This window comes from Octodon degus, unplaced genomic scaffold (assembly GCF_000260255.1).
Source record: "Octodon degus isolate 3935 unplaced genomic scaffold, OctDeg1.0 scaffold00093, whole genome shotgun sequence".
NCBI classification, from domain to species: Eukaryota; Metazoa; Chordata; class Mammalia; order Rodentia; family Octodontidae; genus Octodon; species Octodon degus.
The window spans coordinates 2,678,415-2,692,569 of NW_004524669.1; the positions used below are offsets into that span (position 1 = coordinate 2,678,415).

A 14,155-nucleotide genomic window follows, 5' to 3' on the forward strand; every position below is an offset into this window, starting at 1 on the left:
TTTTTTTTTTTTTTTTTTTTTTTCCCACTCTTTCTCTCCTTTTTGTCTGTGAGACAGGGTCTTGTCTTGAACCATGGCAGTCATTCCTGTCTCAGCCTCGTAAGTGCTGGTATTATAGGCCTATGCCATCATACTCAGCTTTTTATTTTCTTAAAGTATATACTTGCTTATTCAGAATGTGTGCTGCTGTTTTGGCTTAGAGGGGTTGAGAAAAAGGACTTTCATTCTGACCCATATACATTATAATTTGTTGACTTTTTCCTAGTGTATCTCCTGTTTCTTTTATCTCTCTCCCCAACCTTACCATCCTGTACGTAAGTCTTTTGTTGCTTAGCAGATTGCTTTGTAATTGTTTGCTTACATTTCTCTTTATTCTTCCTGGAGACTGGAAAATATCTTAATCATGTTTGCTTTCTGAAACTATTGTAAGTCAAGAAGAGAAAGATGGTGAGATGTGATACAGGTAGGTTAGAGTCACAAATATCCCATACTTCGAGTTTGGGTAATGAAAATGATGTTGAGGTGCAGGCTTGGGGGAGAAGAATATAGCTTCATTAAGGTGGAATCTGTGGCCATGGCAGGACTTTTGTGTAGGGTGTTGAGCAGGTGCTAGCAGTAGTGAATTATGTACCCTAGAGCAGTTTAGGGGCCTAAGTATTGTTTTCCTGACAAAGTAATAAAAGAAGCCAATGAGAAAGGCCCATGTTTTGGAGGCCAGGGTGCAGAGGAGATCACAGAGGTAGACTCAGGAGGGTAGTGTGCTTTTTGGTAAGGAAATACTCAACCACGTGAAAGCTGTTGGGACCTGAAAGCTGTTGAGATGTTAGGAAAAGGGAATGGGGTACAGATTATGGGATTAGTGACTTCTGTTCCTGTGGCTGAATCAAAGGCTGGCTTGAAAAAGATGGTAAGAACACAGAAATAAGGAATGTGGGCTTCTCATTTTAAATAAAAGAACAAGAACAGATTCAGAGGAGTATTTATGTTACTTGACTGTTATTTTTATTTTTATCTTTTATTTATTCAGTTTTTGTCTGAACCGGGGATTGAACTCAGGCTCTTGTGCTTGCCAGGAAAGCGCTTATTCCATTGAGCCATCTCTCTGGCCCCTGACTTTATTTATTTATTTATTTATTTATTTATTTTGGCGGACCCGGGGATTGAACTCAGGCCCTTGTGCTTGCCAGGGAAGCGCTTATTCCATTGAGCCATCTCCCCGGCCCTCTGACTGTTATTTTTAAATGACAAGATCCTGAGTCTCCTGAGGAATCTTTCTAGGTTGAGGAGAAAGAGGCTGAGAACGAAGAGTTGAGATGGTTATGGAGCCGTGGAGCAGGCTGGACCCCTTGGATGTGAAGGAGAGGGCCTGCAGCAGGAGGGGACAGAGTCTGGTTGGAGTAGAGGAGGAGCACTGCTGCTTCTGAGCTCCCAGCAGCTCTTGGATACAGCAGCTGATTTGGGGAAAACAAGTTGGACCTGGGATGAAGGAGGAAGCATGAGGATTGAGAACTGTGAAGAGACCTACAGGGGGCTGGCGAGATGGCTCAGTGGTCTAAAAGCACCTACTTGAAGCAGGCTTGGCAGAGCACAGGGACCACGGTTCGATCCTCCAGCACCACATGCCAGCCAGCCCTGCCCCCTGGTGGGCTGAGCTGGCCACACACACACACACACACACAAAATAAATAAATAAATAAATAAATGTTTTTTAAAAAAAAAAAAAAAAAAAGAGACCTACAGCAGTGCTATAGGAGTGCTAGCTGGATCCCTAAGATGACAGCTGCAGAGCCAGGCCCCTGCTGCTGTGGTCTGTCTGAATGGATTTGAATGGCACCGTTCATGGTGTGTCTGCAGAATTGACATTCAGATGTCTCAGTGGCCCAAGGACTATGGTAGTTCTAGAGGCAAGCAAAGGCCAGAGTGTGAAAAATGGGAGTGTCTTGTGAGAAGAGATTGCTTCGGAACTGAGTCTGTCCTGTGGTGATAACTACGCATATGTGAAGCATAAAATTTGTCTCTAGAGTCATTGTGGGGGAAATAAGGCATGCAAATGCTTTTAAGAGTACTGTGAATTTTTTATTGCTCATTTTATTGCACGGAGAGCTGGTCTGGTGGTGTATGCTAGTGATCCCAGCATTTGGGAGGTTGAGGCAGGAGGATTGCTGTGAGTTTAGGGGCAGCCTGAACTACATAGTGGGACCCTGTCTCAAAAAAAAAAAAAAAAGAGAGAGGGAAAAAAAAGTGGGGGGAAGGGGAAGACGAAAGCTTAGAAACATTGAAAAACTCAGAAGTATAAATGGAAAATAGGCCACCCAACCTTCCATATTCAGTCTCCCAAAATATGTAATCATTTTTTTAAATCAATTTTACAGTAGTTCTGGTAATGCATAATTCCTTTTTTAAAAAAATGCGTAATTTCAATAATAAATTGTGTCGATCTTTTGAATCCCTCCTCTGAAGAATGAGAAATTTACTCATATCCGTTTTCCTCCTGAGTTTATTTTTTGAGGTAATATTGTTATTTATTTATTTATTTATTTATTTATTTTACCAGGGATTAAACTCAGAACCTTGCACTTGCTAGCCATGTGCTTGTGCTACTGAGCTGTCTCCCCAGCCCCTGTTCTTTCTAATACTATTGAAGTACATAGTGTTTCTATTCTTTTTTTTTCTTTTCTTTTTTTGGTGGAACCGGGGATTGAACTCAGGTTCTTGTGCTTGCCAGGGAAGCACTTATTCCACTGAGCCATCTCCCTGGCCCTCTATTCTTTTTTTTTCTTTTTTTTTTTTTAGAATTTTTAAAATCATTTATGGGCCGGCCAAATAGCTCAGCGTATTAAAACGCCTGCAAACAGGCGCAGGGGCTGGGGGTTCAATCCCCAGGCCTGCTGTGCTGGCCCCACCCCCGGGATGCACTGAGACAGCAATTGAGACTGGGAGTGGTGGCGCATGCCTGTAATCCCAGCACTTGGGAGGCTGTAAACAGGAAAATCACCACAAGTCCCCTCTAGTAATGCAACCCTCAACACCCTGTAGACCCTTCACTAAAATACAAAAAAAAAAAAAAAAAAAAATCATTTATTTCTTTGGTATGGGTTTGCAGCTCAGACTCATAGTGATTCTCCTGTCTTAGCCTCCCCAGTGCTGGGAATTCAGGTGTGCATCACCACGCTGGGTTTCAGTCCCCAGCATCGTGTGGGGCTAGGATAGCATGCAGTACCTGGGCTCGAACCTGAGTCCTTGTGCTTGCCAGGCAGGTGCTTAGACTGCTGAGCTATCTCTCCAGCCCTCCTTTCTGTTTCAAAAATTAGTTCTCATGCTGCATATACAAACTCAGCCTATTTTCACTTCACAAATACAACATTTGCAGTATGATTATTAACTAAATGTTACTTACTTTGAAACTTATAAGTGCTGGTGTATACGTGGTGAAAGAAATGTAATACTTTCATCACAAAATTCAGGGCCTTGGGCCGGGGAGAAAATTCAGCAGCGTAAGTGCCTGCCCTTTCTTGATCTTCCTCATTTGCTGTTGTTTCTGAAAATGTAAGTTGCCACATTTTTAAAATCTTGAAATAATTGTTTAATATGCGGCACGAGTGCTAAACCTTTAAGTCTTTGCCTCTTTTAAGTTCTGCATCTGTGTCTGTCTCTGCCTCCTCGGGTCCTGTGGTTGAATCCAGGGACACTCTGCCACTGGACTCTATCTATCCTTACCCTTTTTATTTTGAGACAGTCTTGCCAAGATGCCCAGGATTGCCTCCAACTTGCAATCCTGTCTCAGCCTTCCTCTGAGTAGTAGTTGGGATTATAGGTGGGAACCTTCTAGGCTGGCTAACAGTACAGGTTTTTATATGGTTTGTATTTTACAGTTTTCTTCGTATATCATCAGTGTCAGAAATCTTTTTGTTCAAGCTGGGCATGGTGTCACATACTCACCTGTAATTCCAGCACTTGGGAGGCCGAGACAGGAGCTTATGGCCAGCCTAAATTATAACCTGTCTTAAAAAACAAACAAAAATCTGTTCAGCTGGCTCCATCACACCATATTTAAAGTAGTGCTCCCCAACCCCACCTCTGCTTTGATTTCATCTGGATCCATCCAGTACAGTATTCTCTAGAATTAACTAGAAGTTCCCCACTAATGTCTGGGACACTGGTCTACCTCATTTCTTCAATCTGAATTGTGTTATTGTTGTTGCTTGTGCTCTACTTGGAAGATGACAGAGCTCTTGAAATTCTACCTCTTTTGCTTCTCAGATTTTTCTGGAGTATTTTTCTTTTTCTTTTTTTTTTTTCCTCCCATAACTTTTGGTCAACTTCACCTGCAGAATCTCTGCCAATGGAGCTTGAAGAAGTAAGTTCCCTTGATTTAGGCATTTCTCTTTGCTGCAGTTGAACAACCTTCTACCTGCTAGTTTCCAGTTCTCTTTTAATATCTTAGTTTTATCAACATGATATTTTCTTAGCTTTCCTTAACAATTTTTTTTCTAATTCTCATATTTCTTTTTGGGAAAGTTCTTCCAGCAGTCCATCTTGGCTTATTTTTTTCTGTGGAATTATTTCCTCAAATTCATATAATTCCTGGTTGTTCACAGTTAATGCAAATGAATCTGGTGTTAGCCTGGGTAGTTGGTGTGGTTTTTCTTTTTTTTTTGGTGGAACCAGGGATTAAACTTAGGCCCTTGTGCTTGCCAGGGAAGCGCTTATTTCACTGAGCCATCTCCCCGGCCCAGTTTTTCTTTTGGAGTGTATCTTATTAGGCATTTAAAACTTTATTGGGGCTGTGGAGATGGCTCAGTAGGATAAGCGCTTGACTGGCAAACGCAAGGATCTGAGTTCAATCCTCGGTTCCACCAAACGACAACAACAACAACAACAAAAACTTTATTGAGGGCTGGGGAGATGGCTCAGTGGAATAAGCACTTGCCTGGCAAACACAAGGGCCTGAGTTCAATCCCCAGTTCCACCAAGAATAAATAAAAAAAAAAAAAAACAAAACTTTATTGTGAGGGCTAGGGAGATAGCTCTGCAGCTTAAGCCTCTGCCTGGCAAGCTCCAGGTCCTGACTTTGATTCCCAGTACTGAAGAAAACAAAAAAAGCTATGTCTTAGAATAAAAATAAAAACAACCCCCCCAAAAAAACTTTATTGTGGCTGGGTGTGGTGGTACATGCCTGCAATTCCAGCAGTTGGGAGGCTGAGGCGGGAGGATCACTGAGAGTTCAAGGCCAGTTTTGGTCACATAGGAAGACCCTATCTCAAAACAAAACAAATCAAAAAACGAAAACCCACAAACAAAAACCAAAACCTTTTTTGGAGGAAAGGGACTGATCTCTCTATGCAGTTGGGGCGGCCTGTTCTCATTTTTGGTAGCTCCCAGGCTGATCTTTAATTCATAGTGATCCTTCTGTCTCAACCCCCTCCTGTCTCAACTTCCAGATTGCTGGGATTACAGGCATGTGCCACCACGCGTGGGGTTCAGGGTGGCACAGCGTGCAGTTCCAGGGATCAAACTCAGGACCTTGTGTTTGTCAGGTAGGTAGGTGCTTATGCCTCTGAGCTATCTCCCCAGCTCCCAAAACACTTTTTATGAAGCTTGACATGGTGGTGCATACCTGTAATCTCAGTTCTCTGAAGGTTTAGGCAAGAGGATTTCCACAATTTCAAGGTCACCCTGGGCTACATAGTAAGTTTAAGGCCAGTCTTAAACTATAGTGAATCCCTATCTCAAGAAACAAAACAAATTCGTGTCCCCAAACCCCGCAAATTTATTATGGTCTGTCTTGTACAGATGACTGTATAATATGTGTGCACAGGTTGAAAGTTACAAAGCGAACACCATTGTGGGTATGAGGCATATGATCTTGGTTAAGAATGAAAACTTTAAAGTGCTTCTGAGTCTCTATGGACCTCTCCTGTCTCTCTGGCCTGACCCTTACATGTGACTATTCTGTATTTTGTTCATTCTCTAATTTTTTAATATAGTGTGTATATTTATAAACTAAATATTTAATTTTGCAAGTTTCTAAACTTTTTGTGAATGGGACTGTGTTGTGGGCACTTTTTGTTTGGTGACTTGCATGTTTTGGCTCAGCATTGTTTGTGACTCATTTTTGCTAATGCAGCTCACTGGGTCTTTTTTCTTGGCTTGAGGGTATCTGAAGCTCACGGTCCATTTACCAGGTGCCAGGGAGATCTTGCTTCTTTTTCTTTTTCTTTTTTTGGTAAATATACAGCTATGAACATTCTCATATGTCTTTCATATTTAAAAATATGTGTTTATGTCATCGATCATGGATTTTCCCAAGTGTATAGTACGGTCTAGAATGGATAGGAAATTGTGCATGAGTAAAAGTTATTTTATAGATTTTGTAGTTCCTTAAAGGCACCTTAGTTTTACATTCCTGAATTTCAGAAAACAGCATTATACTATTTAGGAGATACAAGAGAAATATGCTTTAGTAAATGTGGAAAGAATCAGTGCAGCTTTCATTTATTCATAGTAGTAAATACTTCTAGGCTTGAATTACAATGTTCCTGTCAAATGTATAATTTTATAAAAAAATTTTTTTATATTTCCCTTTTCATCTGCTGTTAATATTGTAAATTTTCCTTGTCAGTATTAGGTAAGATAAAGGACACTCATCAAAAACTTAGTTTCAAGCAACTACTTTGAGGACAGTAATGTGTAATACAAAAAACATTGAATACTTCTCATCCTGGTCTTCTATTTTTATTTTTTTTTCCTGTATTTTAGGGAATGGTCTACAGGGTGTTCAGGGCCTCACTAGTAGATCGGACTCCTGTTTACAGTCTCCCAAGAGCTGGGATTACAGGCGTGCACCACTAGCCTAGTCTCAATTGCCATCTCAGTGTGCCCTGGGCGCGGGGCAGGCCCGGGTATTGACCCCCAGGCCCCGGCGCCGGTTTTCAGGCACTTTAATCAGCTGAGCTGTTTGGCCACCCCTCATCCTAGTCTTCTAAATGTGCACTGTTTCTAATGTTTTTTCATTTTTTTTTTTTTTTTTCCTGCAAAGCTTTATTCCAGAGGGGCTCAGTCCTTCTTGGCAGCTGCCTTCCTCATGGCGGCCAGTACGTTGCTCAGCTCCTCACGCTTCCTCTTGGTGCGGATGTGGGTCCCCACCCTTTTGTTGATGAACTTGAGGGCACGCTTGTTCTTGGAGACCTTGAGCAGCTTCATGGCGCGCTGCTCGTAGGGGGCAAAGCCGCACACCTCCCGGATCATGTCCCGCATGAACTTGGTGTGTTTGGTGAGATGTCTGCGGCGGCAGCTGTGCCTCGGTTTGCTCACATTCTTAGTCACCTTGTGGCCCTTGTTGAGGCCCACTGCCATGGGATAGCGGAGGGCCATGGCTACTCTTTTTCAATGGTTGCTGTGGCGGAAGGCCTTTTCAATTTTTATTATACTCTCTTTAAAATAAATTTAAAAACAGCAGAAAAGACAAAAAATGTTTATTGAAGCCAAGTATTGGGCCTGGGCAATAGCTAATTGAATAAGCGCTTGCCTGGCAAGTTCAAGGCCCTGAGTTCAATCCCTGGTACTGCACCAAAAAAAAAAAAAAAAAAAAAAAAAAAAAAAGAAAAGAAAAGAAAAGAAAAAACAAACCAAGTGTTAGTATTCAAATAATGTCTAATCTTGCATGACTATATTTGTAAATTTGAGCAACAGATTTGAGGATAAAAATAGGTAATGGGTCAACCATTGCTAATTTTTATATTCTTGTTTTGAAAAGCTATATCATTGTATGTTACCCTGTTTTTGTATTTATTTCTGCTATTTGTTACTGCTTTTGATTTTGCTCTTCAAAATAAAATAAAGTGAAAGAAAAAAATTATTTCTGGGATGTGGTTCAGTGGGAAGACCAGTAACAAAAATCTTCTTGCTGTCAAAGACAACTTTATTTTTTTTTTTGCAGTACCAGGGATCAAACTCAGGACTATGCACTTACCAGCAGGTGCGTAAGCCGCTGAGCTATCCCCCCAGCCCCAACATTTTTAAATAATGAAAAGATTTAAGAGATTTATTGAAGGTCAGTTGGACTTACAAGTTGTAAAGTTTTTAAAAATGAAGCATGCTTTACATTTGATGATTTTTAAAAACTTATATCCTTAAGTTATATGGGCTACTAGGAGTAACAGTTTTCCTATATTTCTTTGAATAAAAGATGATCAAACAGTAGCACTCAAAGCAGAACTGATCATAGAGCTCAGGAAAATTGTACTGAATTTTAATTGAAAATAGGAATAATAAACAGCCTTCAGTATGTAGAAAAATCCCTTTTTACATACCTCTAAACTTTGGGGGAACAATTTAGTTCAGCCTTTTAAATTAATTAATTTTTGAGACAAGACCTTCTGTGTAGTTCAGGCTAGCTTTGAACACACTATGTAACTCAGATTGGCCTTGCATTTGCAGCAATCCTCCTGCCTCAGCCTCCCGAATTCTGGGGTTACAGATAGGTGCCACTGTGCCCAGGTAGCCTTCTTTTAATCACACCTTCTGATAAATGTAATGTAGCACAGAGGTCTCTGGAGTTCCTGTCCTAAGGCAGACAGCATGAGTGTTTCTTGAAGCATAAGCACAGTGTTATGGGAGTTGGCTGGAAATTTTCTGATTACCATGGTAATTAAACTGGGATAAAGGAACTTGCTTGAACATGAGAAACTGTAAGCAGTTTTCCTCTGTTGGGCTTGTGAAAGAACCTAAGGCCTCAAGTTTTGGAGGTATCCCAGGTGTCCTCTTCACTGGCACCATCCCTTTGCAACAACGTGCACTGTGCAAAAGGGAGAACACTTGGGTCATGATGACAGCCTAGTTTGGGAAAGTAAAGTTTCAGAGTTAGAGTGCATGCAGAAAGTTTCATGAGAGTAGCTTAGACTTACAAGCAGTTTGTTTGAAGAACAGGGAGGAAGGGAGGAGAAAGAGAGAGAGAGAGAGAGAGAGAGAGAGAGAGAGAGAGAGAGACAGACAGACACACACACACACACACACACACGAGAAACAATAGAAAATGTTTAATTCTACAGAGTAGTTTACTGCTGCCTGCCTGTCTTTCTCTTTTTCTTTTGAGATGGGGTCTTTTGTCTCAGCCTTCTGAGTGGTGGGATTACAGGCATGCACCACCACGGCTGGTGTTATAGCATTTCATATTCTCTTAAATTTTATGCTTCTACATATCTATAAACCTGGACAATATGTCTTAATTAATGGTGTCTGACACCTTTCTAAATGTTGTATTTTCTGGAACCTAACTCCTCCTTTAATCTGTAGTCTTCAGAAGAAAGGAATGCACAGGTTGAACATATATATACAGTAAAAGGGCAAACTAGAAAATCTGATAAATAAAATGATAAAAGCATTTTTCTTGGAATTAATAAATTTTTTAAAAAGATCGATAATATATTTTGGTAATAGTTTTCCTTATCTTTCTTTTTCTTCCTAAATGGAAAAGACTTATTATTCTCTCCTAAAATCTACTCAGTTTTACTCAGATTTGTGCTATGTATAGAATTTGATGTTCATGCCCATGTCTGATGTACAAAGAGGGATGAGAACAGGAGTGGGTGACTGACTCAGATGTGAATGATCTTATTATATTCGAGCTGCAGCCGCACCTAGAAACCTTGGCAACAGCAGGGCCAGTGTTTGATACACTCACTTGTTAGGTCCTGTCTGGGTTTAGCATGTCTTCCGGGTGTTGTTCATCAGCAAAACTGAACAAGAGCTGGAACAATTACACAGCCTTAATCAAACCTATGATGACACTGTTTCTGACTTGGATCGTACAAAGAAAATGAAACACCAAAACAAGTTTCTAGTTGTTTCTTGTGTTGTTGCTTCTAGTGCAGTGGTTGCAGTGCTACACATCCTCCACTAAGCAAGATTACCATGGATAAATTAAGGTTAAGATATTCTGTCAGTGTCTTGTGCCAAGTCTGTGTGTATGTATTCATATACGTATTTATTTGAGAAAGGGTCTTAATGTATATCCCAGAATGACTCAAATGTGCACCACTGTGCCTCCAAATTGTTAATTTTTTTGTTTGTTTGTTTGCTTGTTTGGCGCTTTTTTTTTTTTTTTTTTTTTGGCAGAACCGGGGATTGAACTCAGGCCCTTATGCTTGCCGTGGAAGCGCTTATTCCACTGAGCTATCTCCCTGGCCCCATTGTTTGGCTTTTTGAGACTAGGTCTTATTACATAGTTTAGGATGTCTTTGAACTTACTATGTAGCTCTGGGCTAGCCTTGAACTCTTCAGCATTCCTCCTGCCTGCACCTCCACACCTGGTCAAGTTGTTAATGTTTTAAAAATAGTTTTTCCTTTAATATAGAACAACATATACTTAGAGATATGAATTAATGAGTATTTCCTTAATCCTAATACTTAAATGTAAAACTGGTACTTACTTTTTTCCAGTTGCTTTTCTCAGATATGTTTTGGAAAAACTGGATAACACAGTAAATTTAATTCTGTTGAAAACTATTTTGAACATTTTCTGTTTCATCATTTAAAAGCATGACTACCTTGGCTTTTTTGATATACTGGGATAATATTTAGCTACTATTGGGTATCTATATCTTTTAATTTTTCTTTTTTTAAAATGTATTTGGTACAGGGTTTCACTATAGCTTGAACTCGTAGTGATCTTCTTGTTTTCAGCCTCCAGTGCTGGGATTATAGGCCTGTGCCACCGGTCTCAGTGGTGGCTCAGTATGCCCAGGTGTGCAGCCAGCATGGCATTGTAGTGCCCTGGTCCCTGAGCTTACCTAAGCAGGTGCTTAGTTGGCTGAGCTATCTCCCTGGTCCTCTATTTTGTAACTTTTCTATAATAAACTTTTTTTTGTTTGTTTTCTTGGTGGTACTAGGAATTGAGCCCAACATTTCCTGCGTACCTGGCCCTTTTATAATTTTTGAGATAGGATCTTACTATGTTGCCTAGGCTGGTCCTCCCACCTCAGAGTCTTGAGTAGCTGGTATTATCAGTGTGCAGGCTATCATAGTGAGCAATTTTATTTATTTTTTTATTATTTATCTATTTATTTCCAGGGCTGGGGTTCAAACTCAGGATCTTGTGCTTGCTAAGTAGGTGCTTATGCTGCTGAGCTATATTCCTGGCCCTTTTGGTGAGCTTTAAAATTGAAATATAAGTTATATACAAGAAAGTATAATAATAAATGTAGCTTATTAAATGTAGAGTGTATTTTACACACTTGTGAAACCATCCAAAGATGTGTGCAGAAATCCTGTGCCTTCCCAGTTATTGCCTCCCTCAAAGTTACTGTCCTGACCTCTGTCATCATTGATTATGCTTGCATTTCTGTGTTTGGCGTTCTGTAATAGATATTGCCAAGCAGTTTTCTAGATTGTGTATGCAGATTGAGCCTCCCTAATCTGAAAATCTGAAATTCTTTAAAACTTAAAAGTTTTGAGTGTCAACTGGATGCCACATATGGGGACAGAAAGGCAGGAACACTGGTAATGCACATGAATACCTCAGGCTATGTGCATAAAGTATACATAAAGCATAATTTTGGGTTTAAACTTGGGTCTCTAATAGGTGTCATTGCACGTACAGAAAATTGCAGAATCCAGAAAACCCATTTTTAATCCTAAGCATTTCAGATTAGGTATACTTAACCCATACCAACTTTCATCCACATCAACAATGAATATTTTGTTCATATAACATAGACACTAACACTTGTCATTGTTGGTTTTCTTAGCTTCTACTGTTCTGAGAGGTATGCAGTAGTGTTTCTTAAGTTGTTTTAATTCTCATTTTCTTAGTGTCTATGTCTAATGATATTGAGCTCCTTTCCATACATGTATTGGCCTTTTGCATGTTCTTCGTGAAGTGCCTATTCGGGTGTTTTGGCAATCCTTAACAATTGTGTTGCTTTTTATTGTTTTATAGTAGTCATAACATTTGGATGACAGGTTTTTTTGTTTGTTTTTGTTTTTTTGCGGAACCGGGGTTTGAATTTAGAACCTTGTTACTTGCCAGGGAAGTGCTTATTCTACTGAGCCATCTCCCCAGCCCAGATGACAGTTTTTTGGTTGTATATATTGCACATATCTTCTCATTCTCTTGACTCTTAACTTTGTTAATGACATTCTTTATTTACACACTAAACTAGAAACTGACATTGTTAATTTGGTAAAAACTGCACACTCATCACTTCTTCTCAGAGCCGTTACTTGGAAGATGATGCCTAACTGGATTAGAAGAGTAGAAGTTCTGTTGTAGTTAGCGCTGCCTCCTCAGCAGCACAGTATGTCTAAAAACTAAATGTAGACTCTGGAAGGCATGGGGAACCAGGCGAGAGTATGGATGTGTCAAATAAATTCATCTCTAATGCTGTAGAAGCTCAATCCCTGAAGATACTGGTTAGGAAAGCCATGATTTATAGAAACTGTAGCCATACAAGAAATGCTTAAATTGCACACCACTGCTTAGGATCTTGATACATTTTAATCTAGCCATTAAAAAGAGATTATGAACAAGTTAGGAACATGATGATTGGGTGTTTATGCCATATGCGTGAGATGTACCTCCCATAAACCTTGTTATAGTCTCAGAACATTAACTATGTGAGGATAAAGAAAAAACAAGTCAAAATGACATTTTTCTTCAGTTAGGTTAAAATCTAACATAGTTGAAAGCCAAAAATTAATAGATACTAACAGTTAAAAGATGGTTTCATTTATGGTTAAGAGCTTAGGTTCTGCAGTAGGTGGAAGTTCTGATTGTTTGGCAATTTAGGCAGATTATTTAGCCTCCTTAAGGTTCATTTGTCTTTTTGAACCCACCCCATAGGTTTTTTTTTTTTTCAATCTTAATGATTTGCTCTTTTTAAAAAAATTTTATTTGTGTGTGTGTGTGTGTGTGTGTGTGTGGCCAGCTCAGCCCACCAGGGGGCGGGGCTGGCTGGCATGTGGTGCTGGGGGATTGAACTGTGGTCCCTGTGCTTTGCTAAGCTTGTTCTAAGTAGGTGCTTTAGACCACTGAGCCACCTCACCAGCCAACCCCATAGGTTTTTGTAAGGATTAAAATGAGATAATTTAGCTAGGTGGAGGATGGAGAGTTGGAGGCCAGCCTTGGCACTTCAAGTAGACCCTGCCTCAAAATAAAAAAGTGTTGGAACACTCGGGAGACTGAGGCAGGAGGATTGTTCATGGTTTTAAGACCAGCCTGGGCTAGTTTGAGGACAGCCTGAACTACATGGCAAAACCCTGAAACTCTGTTGCAAAAAGTAAAAAAAAAAAGTTGAGGGGGGTTAGTCTGGAGACATAGTCATTGCAAGACATTGGGTTCAAATCCCAGTACCACCATGAAAACAAAACAAAGCAAAATTTTAAGGAAAAGATGAATTTTCACATTGTTTTTGAAAACAATTTAAGAGACCAGAAATATAGTAGTCATTCCAGAGGACTGAAATATTTTTTATCCCACTTTTCCCTTGATCCCAAAGAGTTGTGTCTGGGTTTGAAGTTGTCTTTCTTATTACCTTGTTTTTTGGAGGGAGTGGTCTTTGAGGTAGGCTCTCACTCTAATTCAGACTGGTCTCTTAGTTGAGGCAATCTTCTGGTCTCAGCCTCCTGAGAGCACAGGCATACCCACCATTCCCAACATTTAGTTGTTTTGTTTTGAGATAGGGTCTAACTGTGTGGTTCATCAAGCTGGCTTTGAACTTCCTACATAGCTCAGATTGGCTTCAAGTTCTTGCCAATCTTGCCTCCACCTTTTTTGCACAACTGTGCTTGGCTTTTTTTTTTTTTTTTTGGTTGTTGCTGTTTTTTAAACAAGTCTTACTATGTAGTCTCGCCTAACCTTTGAACTCGCTGTAACCAAGGCTGGCCTCACACTCACGTTAGTCCTCCTTCCTCAGGCTCCTGAGTGCTAGGATTATAGGTGTGTGCCATCAAGTCTGGTTCTTATTGACTATTGTTCTTGTGCAGCTAGCTCCTCTAATCTGCAGTTGGTAGCAGACACGAAGATACTGTTTTATTTAGCACAGTCACTTATGCTTTTTTTTTTTGGTGGAACCAGGTATTGAACTCAGGCCCTTGCACTTGCCAGGCAAGAACTTATTCTACTGAGCCATCTCCCCAGCCCCTATTTATGCTTTAT

The 14,155-nt window shown here is 40.1% G+C and overlaps 1 protein-coding gene, 1 non-coding gene and 1 pseudogene across 4 annotated transcripts in view; 2 read left to right on the forward strand and 1 right to left on the reverse strand.

The window, feature by feature from the left end:
• The window catches only part of Dip2b (disco interacting protein 2 homolog B), a 255,045-nt gene that overhangs the window by 25,362 nt on the left and 215,528 nt on the right, over nt 1–14,155 (forward strand). The gene's annotated exons all lie outside the window — the stretch shown is intronic.
• LOC105743046 lies at nt 7,057–7,374 on the reverse strand (annotated as a pseudogene).
• LOC111818531 lies at nt 12,518–12,621 on the forward strand. Its single transcript, XR_002822504.1, has one exon. It is a non-coding gene; the product is annotated as a small nucleolar RNA U13 (small nucleolar RNA).